The sequence below is a fragment of the Onychostoma macrolepis genome, chromosome 21 (genome assembly GCF_012432095.1).
Source record: "Onychostoma macrolepis isolate SWU-2019 chromosome 21, ASM1243209v1, whole genome shotgun sequence".
In the NCBI taxonomy this organism is placed as follows: Eukaryota; Metazoa; Chordata; class Actinopteri; order Cypriniformes; family Cyprinidae; genus Onychostoma; species Onychostoma macrolepis.
In genome coordinates, this window is record NC_081175.1 from 5,218,753 (window position 1) to 5,230,573 (window position 11,821).

Sequence of the window (11,821 nt, forward strand, 5' to 3'; positions counted from 1 at the left end):
TTGAAGTATAGTCTCAGTAAACTTAGTTAAGTAGCATTATACTGCAAGTATACTCGTAAGTTATTTTTTTAAGTGAACTTTACATCATACTTTAAATATACTATGTCCCTATTTAGGTATTCATTTGTACATATTTTGTTATATGAATAGCTGAACATACAAAACATAAAAATTAGTGGTGTCAAAATTAGCGCGTTAACGCAGGCGATTAATTTTTTTCAGTTTGACGCTTTAAAAATATTTAACGCAATTAACGCAGGGGGGAGCTAGGGTTGGCCACCCGTCTCACAACTGCTGTTTGTGTCACTTTTTCTCTTGACAAGAAGTGCATCTATTCAGTCTCAGAGCGTCTTTACAACCACATCAAACCAGAGATGTTTCAGACGTGCGCTCCACTTCACTTCAGCGCCAGGCGCGAGTAAAACGAGTGCGGAAACGGTACTGTGCTCGCAGCGCGTGGTCTTCCATTGCAGGCACAAAGGTGCCGGTGCGCGCTGTAGCGTGCCCTGTATCATTTCATATCAAAGCGTTAAATAAACTACGAGTATGCAATGTTGTGGTAAGTTATGATGTTACCAAAATAGGCGATTAAAGCTACCTTAAAACTGTGCGTGGCTGCATGTAGCCTAATATATTTTATATGAGTCACATTTAAGAACATGTCTCTAAAATGGTTTTCAAAACTTTCCTGCCCTTACAAAAAATAACTGCAGTTCATTGAAGTACAACTGCAGTACAAAGTAGTATAACTACAGTACAATGAAGTACAACTGGCCATTTGCAGTATAATGAAGTAAATAACTGTAGTTCATTAAAGTTTAACAGCAGTAAAACTGCAGTGCAATGAAGTGCAACTTTAGATTTGCAGTATAATGAAGTACAGATACAATATAACTGCAGTTCAGTGATATGCTGAAATGCAGGTGAAGATTTCAGATGCAAAAACTAAGTCTGTCTGATTAAATTTATTTAGATTTATTTATTTTTATGAGCATTTTTAAAATAAAGCTCCTATGATTAGGTTCAGTAATTTCACTTTAATGGCAATTTCATTCATTGCACTGCCATCAAAGTCGTCTTGTATAGGCCCTGTACTGCAGTTATGCTGTATTGTGCAACATGTAGCAAGTGATGTCGTTACAGTAGACTTGGCAAGTGTTTATTTATTTTTGTAATGTAGACTTCCTATAAAATATTCGTACAAAACTATTTTTGTACAAAAGAAAAAAAAAAAATTGCCAATGGAATATTTCACCTGCATAGATTAATAACCCGCACGTGAGATCTTCCTTCGAGCCAACGGTTGTTGTCCTGACAACGAGTCTAGCAAGCAGCTGATTACTTGTAACAGTAAATCAGCGTCTTTTCCGTAGTGTCTACTGCAGGATGGATATAAAAATATAAAACACGTTTTGGTTTGACAACATCATTCATATGCGAACTATAACTATAACTATTCTGTAACTCTTTATGTTTGTGATAAATGCTATGGGTTGTATATGTTGTCTATTGTCTTTTTTAAATCTGGACCTTGAGTCTGTAATAAAAGTTTGATTGATTGATTGATTGATTTATCACAATTAAAGCACAAAGACATAACAACATTACACCCCGAGGCCATTCACAAGTGTGACAAAAGAGAAGAAACGCTTTCCGGAAGAGAAGTTCATCAGACGAGCAGGAGCGTTGACTTTGTCCAGTCATCAAGTTTAGCTGTGAGTAATGTCTAATATCCTCATATCTTTAGTTATAATTTTAGAGAGATGTAAAAAGACTTGACGGATATCTTATTCAACCCGCTGAGATGAGAAGAAAATGAGCGGAAACGCCGCTTCAGTACTGATCTGTAGCGCACGCGGGTCTGTGCGCAAGGAGCTTATGATAGCACAGAACTTAAGTCTGATAGAAAGACAAAACAACTGGTTTAATGCTGTTTTTACTACACTTTTACTATAATAAAACAAATTATAATTATAACAATAATTATATGTATATGACAACCCTGTGTACAGATGCATTTAATTCTGCTATGGCTCAGCAATTTGTTATAAGCAGATCTGTAGAAATTAGTTATGTCATTGTCCAGCTCAGTTCAGTTCTCATTAGCATCAGTACATAATTTATAATAATGAATGAACAAAACTGCACTGAATATACTGTGTATGTGTTTGTTTGTTTCATGGCATCAACCCCTAATTGACATGAGGAAAAAGTAACAGAGTACAGTGTAACAGAGGAAGCATTGGGAAAGAGGAGAAGAGAGAAAGTGAAAAGGCTCTGAACAGATGTTGGTGAGACTTGATTTCTGGAAATGCATTAAAGGTCACTCACATTCTAGTTAGCCACAAATGTAAACCTGATTTTAGATAGTGTTTAAAGTTTGATAGTGCTACTTGTAGGCCTACAGTCCTGATGCAGCCTGAATCATAATCACACCATGTTCATTTGTTGGCCAGAGGAGAACTGATCCCTAAACTAAACATACTTTCTTCCAATAATTATTTTATATTTGATGATTTTTATACAGTTATTGAAATTAGCAATTAAATTAACCACACTGAGTCAACACTGATTTCAACTGAACAATGACACTTTTTACTGTTTAGAAGTGAATTCCGTTTGCATCATTATTTTTCTTTTTATCACTGGCGCTATATAAATTATGGTAACTTGACTTAAATTGGTTCAGATCTTCAAAAAAAAAGTGCATGAAACACAGGAAACCTGCATAAACACAAAATACAGTTTATTAATAATAACTGTATTTGCCTTTTGTTTTATGTTAATTTGCTTAGGAATATCTGACAATATTTAGTACTGGATTACACAAAAATAGAATAAATCAGCATTTATGTTCAGCATTTATGTGCAGTAGTGTGACATTAATGTGTGGAAATGGAAATTTTTTAGTGTGTGACTGCTATTTTCAGGAAAATGCACTGGTAACAACTAAAAAAAGACGACCAAAAATATAATTCAACAGAAGATGATGGCTGTGGTGAAACAAGCACTCAAATCATGGTGAGCAGTAATCTGCTTTATTTATTTTATCTTTTATTAACTATTGTCTTATAGTTTAGAATACATAATAGCTGCTATTGTATTTCAGAAACTAAGACCAGTGGGAGTGCTGGAGAAATCAAGTGTACCATGTCCTCTGTTGTCTCAGCCATGGAAGAGATCTTCAGATATGAAGAGATCGAGAAATTAAATTAAATCAAGGAGGATTTACAATATTAGTGCCAATTCAGTATGAAAACAGAGAGAGAGCTGAGGGAATGGAAAGGTAATGAAATCTAGTTATATCAGCAATTATTCTCAATGCTTCACATCAGCTCTCATCTGTTTTTTTTTTTGTTTTGTTTTTTTTGGTGGACTCTTTGATTCTCTCTGATTGACTGGAAGGTGTGCATTAAAACAATGAATGCAGATAATTACAATTATGGACTATTAATGGAGGAACAGAAAGCTCTGAGATTTGATTATAAAGGTTTTCATTTGTGTCCTGAAGATGAATGAAAGACTTGTGGATTTGGAACGTCATGAGGGTGAGTAATTGATGACAGAATTTTCATTTTTGGGTGAACCAACCTTTTAACTTCTGTTACCTGGAGTGTTCAAAGACATTGTTAATGCTGACCAATATGCCATAAGAAATGAACTAGAAGTAGAATGAATATTTTTCACAAACACTTTGTGACATCACAATTCAGGATTTATTTTAAGCATACTAAATATGCCTGTAGTGAAAAGTGTAACTGAAACTTGAGAATTTCTGAGTTTTTGTTTTTTTGTTTTTCCAGACTACATCCAAAATAGTGTTTCCACATCTGAGATGAAGGCAGTCATAAGAACCAAGCGGAACGATGAGGATAAGCTCTTCAAAAAATAAAACCTGTCTGAATAATGTGGGAAGAAATGTGCATGATTGTGTGATTTGTAAATATACACTAAATACATTTAGTGTAACTCTCAGCCTGTTATCTTAAGTTTAAAAAAAAAGTAAAATAATTTATTGTTGTATTGCTGTTTGAGACATTCACTGTTGTTTTGTACCTTAATTCATTATATTGCAGATGTGTGCAAATAAAACTTGTTATTCTGAATATTCTGATTGTATTTCAGTGTTACTGTACAGCATTTTATTAGTATTGCACTTTGGTAGTATTGAAGTTGTATTAGATATTGCAGTACTACTGCAGATTAATTGCAGTATAATTGTAGTACTACTTCAGCTGTATTGCAGTAATACTGCGGTTCTATTGCAGTTGTTTGTTAGTAATACTATAGCTCTACTGCAGTTGTATTTCAATAGTACTTCAGATGTATTGCAGTAAAAAAAATTTTTGTGTGTCCAAAAAACTGCATTTTTCTACATGTAACAAAAACTGCAGTATTACTTTTTAAAAAACTGCAGTATTTTTTTTGTAGGGGTATCAGACCAGCACTGTCTCCCTCATCTAACACACCTGATTCAACTCGTCAGCTCATTAATAGAGACTTTAAGACCTGAAGTGTGTCAGAACAGGTGATGAGAGTTGAGAGAAAATACGATGCGTGTCAGATCCGCGTCATGTTCAGCAGCGACAGCTCTTAAAGAAATAACAGCCAAAATAACCTAACAACCAGCTGCTGTGATGTCTGTTCTTCAAAGGATAAAGAAAAAAGAAAAAAAGAGGAAAAAAAGAACTTTTATAGCTTTAAGGAGCTGTTATAGCTGTTTGATAACTTCAATTTCAATTTCTGTATATTTCTGCTGAAAGGCACAGGTAAATATGGCATTTATAATAATGGGCTTATGTGAAGATTGTTTTAAGTTTAAGAGTTAAGTTATTTTTTAAAAGTCTAATAAATGTTAAAATTGATATCTCTCAATTATACTGTAATGTTGAATGGCTATAGTCAATAGGTAAATATTGGGGGATTTTATAGAGAAATCAGTATTGGTATCAGTGATTTGATTTAGTCATGAAAAAAAGATGCCATTAAACAAATATAAAAAAATATATACTCTCTTTATGTTGTTTGTACATTAATTTGAAGATTGAATGTGAAATTATTGCAATACAAAAGTATATTTAAAAACTTTAATGTTAGGGGGGATTAATTGCGACTAATTTCACAAAAATGTGCGATTAATTACTTTTGTTTTTATCGATTGACAGCACTAATAAAAATATAGAACAGAGTATCTGCTTGTAAACAAAAACATTTTATTCTAGCTTCATGCATTCTTTTTTAAACACTTATAAATAATAAATATAGAAATAAACAACATTTTGAACAAAAAACAGAAAAAAAGACTATGAATTGGATTCAGAATGATAATCAAAACGTAGATAGAGATCAACACCCCGAAGCTTAACAGTCTTTATTACCTCTTCACTGGGCGACATTTGATTTTTGATGCTGTTTTAACACGTGAAAGCTTCTCGGTTACGTACGTAACCACAGTTCCCTGAATAGGGAACGAGATGCTGCGGTGACGTCACCGTATGGGAACACCTTTTGGTGTGATGAATGTCTGAAGCCCTGTACCATCCCGCCAATCCTATTGGCCAAATAGCGTTTGGCACCGCCTTACGCATGCATAAGCATAGTATACATGCGTGCCGCGCGCTATTTCGCTCAGATTTCATGGACTAAGGAAACGCTATCAACGGTATGGAACGGCCTGAACCGCAGCATCTCATTCCCTATTCAGGGAACCGTGGTTACATACGTAACCGAGATGTTCCCTTTCATAGGTCACTTCAATGCTGCGGTGACGTCACCATATAGTAACGCTATACCATCACGCTTGACGTACCTGAAATAGCTGGGATCCGAGGAAAGCATCCTCACATCCAGGCTGTAGAATTTGACGAAAGTGCTCAGTGAGGACCACCCTGCCACGGCACATATATCATCCATAGAAGATCCACTAAGGAAGGCTTGCGACGAAGCCACCATAGAGGCATCCATAAGAAAAGTTTTGTCCTTTTCTTTTATGTCGGTGAGGTTGATCCAAAGGTGGCGCTCAACCGTCACCATCCCCGCCATCGAACGGCCGACTGCTCGGGCGGTGTGCTTGGTGGCACGTAGCGCCAAGTCCGTAGCCTGCCGCAGTTCCTTCACAGCCTCCGGTGTGATGCCTTCTCCCTCGTTGAGCTCCTTCAATAGCTCCGCCTGGTAGGCCTGAAGCACCGCTATCGAGTGGAGCGTGGCTGCCGTCTGACCCGCAGCTGAGTAAGATTTCCCGACGAGGCTCGACGTGACTTGACACGGCTTCGACGGGAGGGGGGGGTGAGACTTCCAAGCTGCGGCCGAGTTCGACGCGAGATGTTCGGCCAAAGTCTCTTCCACTGGCGGCATCGTTGCATAACCATGGCCCGCCATGTCAGTAATGGTGGTGAAATCTGCAGCCGCAGCGTTTGTGATGCACGCTGAAAACGGCTGCTTCCAGGACCTCGAAACCTCCTGGTGGAGGTCTGGGAAGAAGGGGAGCAGTTTACGGGGCTGAGCAGGTGCACGACTGCGGTGAACAAAACATCGTCGTCATACAGCCCGCAGCCGAAGGAGATTGTACTGTAGGCCTCCGGGGCGGCCGTAGATCCTCGTTGCGAAAACAACGGGCTCCACGAAGTTTCTGCCAACCTCTTCCTGCTCGAGTGGGGGAGAGCAAGCGAAATGGAGAAAACTCCAGCGCAGCATTGTCCTCACAGTCCAGGTCGCACGCGTCGCCCCAAGCCATTGCCTCGTGCGGCTCCTCGGTAACCACAGAAGCGGGGGTTGGACGCGGGGGCGACCTCGGAGAAAACTTCTACCCTCAAGTGCAGAACTTTCAGTCACAGGCTGTCACAGTGGGGACATGTCGACAGGCCGCTAAGTGCCGACTGCGCATGATGCAGGCCCAGGTACACAACACACCTGTCATGAGTGTCCCCCGCCGTGATAAACCTGCTACATGGCTCCTTACATTTCCGATGACTCATCGCATCCGCGAAGAGGAGTTAAACACTGCTCGAGAAATAAAAAATATCACTGGGAACGCAGGATGCTTTCTAGGGCACAGAAAATTCACTTTCGCTTTCCTGAGGGAAATGAAATCTGAGCAAAATACCGCGCGGCACGCAGGTATACTATGCTTACGCATCCGTAAGGCGGTGCCAAGCGCTATTTGGCCAGTAAGATTGGCGGGATGGTACAGGGCTTCAGACATTCGTCACACCAAAGGGTGTTCCCATACGGTGACATCACCACAGAATTGAAGTGACCTATGAAAGGGAACATCTGTTGTTTAGGTTTCTTCTTCACTTGTGTTATTTTTTTTTTTGGAAATTCTGTACAGAAGATGTGTACTAGCACCCCCTACCGTATAACAATGAAAACACGGATTCTCGGAGCACAAGTATATAAATATATTTAGACTTTTCCTAAGTATAAGTTAAGTATACTTAAATGTCATTTTAAGTATATTTCTGAGAAGTACATAAAGCCCATTTCTGAGAAGTACATAAAAAGTAGACTAAAAGAATACTTTCCTATTTTAAGTTTAAAAGAAATATACTAATAACACACTTGAATACACTTCTTTTTCGTAAGGGTAGTTTGGGTGCACAATTTCTAGTTATTGATGGTATACTTTGTTAACTTTTATTTCTTTTGAGTTTAAGTTACCTACGAGCAGAGAGTGGAGGTTTGGCGCTGTCATTTTGTTCTGCTGGATCAATCCATCCTGTAAACTAGCTTGGGGGATTATTTGTTTATTTACCTATTTTTGTTTACTTTAATCATTTGTGTATATTAATTTGCTGTTTATGATCTATTTCTTCATTTTAAGTTAGCTATTTGATGGTGTTTAGTGATACAATACAATACAAATTTTATTTCTATAGCACATTTAAAACAACTGCCTGTTGACCAAATTGCTTACCAGCATCAATACATACAGTCACAAAAACAAAATTCAACAACAATTCAACAAAATTCAACATAAAAATGTAAAACCTGATCCCTCTAATTGACTCCAAAAGCTCTACTAAAAAGGTACGATTTCAATCTAGACTTAAAAGCATCCACAGATGGGGAAGATTTAATATGCATTGGGAGAGGGTTCCATAAACGGGGAGCAGCCACTGAAAAGGCCCTATCACCCTTAGATTTTAATCTCGTTTTAAGAACATGAAGAATCATCTGATTCGAACATCTCAAGTTTCTTGAATTTTGATAAGGAATTAAAAGGTCAGCAATATATTTTGGAGAAATGTCATGCAACGCTTTAAGTGATGTTTGTAGTATCCCCTGTGGGTGTGTGTATGAGTGTGTGTAATGGACAAGTCCTTTGTGTATAAAAGTTCCCTCCATGTGTCACTTGAGAGGTCACGTTTTTCTTCTTGTTTGATTATTGTTAAGTTTGGTTCTGTTCAGTAGACCATTTTTATGGGCCCAGACCTGTCTTTATTTTCTTTATTTCCATTTAGTTTCTAAGTGATTTAATTTATGACTTTGTTTGGACTGAATAATTTTTGTTGTTGTTGTTGTTTGGAAATCCTGCGTTTCTTGCCTTTAACTGCCCTCACAGCCACCTTCCTGTTTTTTTGTTTTTGTTTTTTTGCATATTTGTCACAATTAAAAGTTTCAGATCATCAAACTAATTTTAATATTACATAAAGATAATGTAAATACAATATGCAGTTTTTAAATGATGATTTCATTTATTAAGGGAAAAAAGCTGTCCAAACCTACCTGGCCCTACGTGAAAAATGAATTGCCCCCTCCTGTTAAATCATGAAAGAACTGTGATTAACCACATTATTTTAGAAAGCTGAGTTAAATTTCACTAGCCCAACTACACCCTGATTACTGCCAGACCTGTTGAATCAAGAAATCACTTAAATAGAACCTGCCTGACAAAGTGAAACATGCTCAAAGAGCAACACATCATGCCGCGATCTAAAGAAATTAAAGAGCAGATGAGAAACAAAATAGTTGACATGTATCAGTCTGGAAAGGGCTATAAAACCATTTCTAAGGCTTTGGGACTCCAGTGAACCACGGTCAGAGCCATTATCCACAAATGGAGAAAACTTGGAACAGTGGTGAACCTTCCCAGGAGTGGCCGGCCTACCAAAATTACTCCAAGAGCGCAACAACGACTCATCCAGGAGGTCATAAAAGAACTCAGAACAACATTTAAAGAACTGCAGGCCTCACTTGCTTCAATTAAGGTCAGTGTTCATGATTCAACAATAAGAAAGAGACTGGGCAAAAACAGCATCCATGGGAGAGTTCCAAGGCAAAAGCAATTGCTGACCAAAAAGAACACAAAGGCTTGTCTCATATTTGCCAAAAAATATCTTGATTATCCCCAAGACTTTTGGGCAAATATTCTGTAGACTGATGCGACAAAAGTTGAACTTTTTGGAAGGTGTGTGTCCCATTACACCTGCCATAAAACCAACACAGCATTTCATAAAAAGAACATCATACCAACAGTCAAACATGGTGGTGGTAGTGTGATGGTCTGAGGCTGCCTTGCAGTAGAGGTCTGCGCGGGACTGTTTTTTAAGTCCCGCTCCCGCGATATATTTACTCTTTGTTCACCCGCTGTCCGCTTTGAATAATTTTCTTCCCGACCCGACCGTTCCCGCTAAATTTAGATCTCGCTTCCAGAATCACACATTTAAATTTCCTCTACTGAAAGAAAGACAGATAGGCTAACAAATAAAAATGTAGTCTGCACAAAATTGTATTTGTTATTTTATTCGTCTTGTCAAGAGTCTTTTATTCACAGCAAAATGTTAAATGAATTTTGTGTCTTAAGACACGAAATTCGTTTAACATTTTGCTGCTAACACAGTAGGGAAAAAAAGTGTCACAGAGAAAATAAAAATGTACAAAAACTGTATTCCTTATTTTTATTCGTCTTCTCAGGATACAATTTGTTTAACCTTTACAACACAATATAGGAACAAGTGCCGCAGAGAAAAAAAAAAAGATGTAGGTTGTACAAAAATGGCTTATTATAATTTTATTCGTCTTGTCAAAATACTAAATTCATTTAACATCTTGCTGTAAACACAGTAGCCTAGGAAAAGTGTCGCGGAAGAAAAAGAAATAAATAAATAAATTCGACATCTGTCATTTAAAATTATAGGCTAAGCAAAATATAAACAAAACCGAGTTGAGCGTTCTTCAAGGACAGCGCATTCACACTTTGCTCCATCTTTATTCTGCTCTGTCACTCATCGACAACCTGTCTGTTCTGTCTGCGGGCCGTAGGCTATATTCACTATAGGCTAGCCTGCTCTGAGCATGCGTGCAGCGCGTGCATAACAGTCCAGTGCAGGCTGTACCGGTGCTTGAATAAAGCGCAGATATGCTGCTCTGAAAAGACGTCGGGAACGGGGTATTGTTAGACCGCCCGCTCCCGTTCAAATTGCACCAGAGTTACCGACCGCAACCGCGTTTTATTCGGGAATTTAATCCCGCATCGCAAGAAATCTGATCGGGGGAATGCAGACCTCTACCTTGCAGCTTCAGGACCTGGACGACTTGCCATAATTGATGGAACCATGAATTCTACACTCTATCAGAAAATCCTGAAGGAGAATGTCCGGCCGTCAATTTGTGACCTCAAGCTCAAGCGCACTTGGGTTATGCAGCAGGACAATGATCTGAAACACACCAGCAAGTCCACCTCTGAATGGTTCAAGAAAAACAAAATTAAGGTTTTGGAGTGGCCAAATCAAAGTCCGGACTTAAATCCGATTGAGGTGCTGTGGCATGACCTTAAACAGTCCATTCATGCTCGATAACCCTCCAATGTGGCTGAATTAAAACAATTTTACAAAGAAGAGTGGGCCAAAATGTGAAAGACTCATTGCCAGTTATCGCAAATGCTTGATTGCAATTGTTGTTGCAAAGGGTGGCACAACCAGTTATTAGATTTAGGGGGCAATTACTTTTTCACGTAGTGCCAAGCAGGTTTGGACAGCTTTTTCCCTTAATAAATGAAATCATTATTTCAGAACTGCATTTTGTATTTACTCGGGTTACCTTTGTGTAATATTAAAATTAGTTTGCTGATCTGAATCATTCATGTGTGACAAATATGCAAAAAAAAAAAAAAACAGGAAGGGGGCAAAAACTTTTTCACACCACTGAATATATACTGTATATATGTGTATATATATATATATTAGGGATGCAGCGATTAACCGGTTTTACAATTAACCGCGCTTTAAAACGTCACGGTTAATTAATCGTAAAGGCTCCGCTACACCGAGTGTTTCTGTTGCACGGAATGGAACTGTTGAAACTTGCGCAAAACGAAAAAAAAAGTAACACTAGCGGTGCACCATCTTAAAATGCCATGCTTATCAGAGACATGGAGGCTATTAGATTAAATATGACAGAGGAACCAAACAGCGATCCTTTATTTCCACCAGAGAAATTACTGAAGTCGATAGTGTGGGTCCATTTCGGGTACCTGTTCTCGCTGTGCAATAAGCGATTTTAATGCACGACGTGAAGGCAAGGACCACCTGATGCGAAGTTCTTGAGCTCTAACATTCTGCCCGCTTCAGAGATGAAATGGTGCGGTGAGAGTGAGCTTGTGAATTAGTCTACCTGCATTTGCGCGTTACTTTAAGCAATGAAGATTTGAGTTTAGTCATTTTACCCCCTCTATGCTGATTAATATAATGTAGCGACCCAATCTCTATAAACTATTTTATTAATGAAAGTCGCTGGGCAGCGTTGACAACACGTTTCTGTCCTCCTAAATGTTTGTGTGGGCAGCTCGATCTCGATCTCACAAACCAAAATAATAGATATT

General features: G+C 38.3%; 1 long non-coding RNA gene across 1 annotated transcript; it reads left to right on the plus strand.

Annotated features, from left to right (window-relative positions):
- Positions 1-1,634: 1,634 nt before the first annotated feature.
- On the plus strand, positions 1,635-3,972 carry LOC131529442 (uncharacterized). Its single transcript, XR_009268097.1, has 5 exons — positions 1,635-2,291; positions 2,931-3,021; positions 3,110-3,286; positions 3,406-3,548; positions 3,804-3,972. It is a non-coding gene; the product is annotated as an uncharacterized LOC131529442 (long non-coding RNA).
- Positions 3,973-11,821: the final 7,849 nt, after the last annotated feature.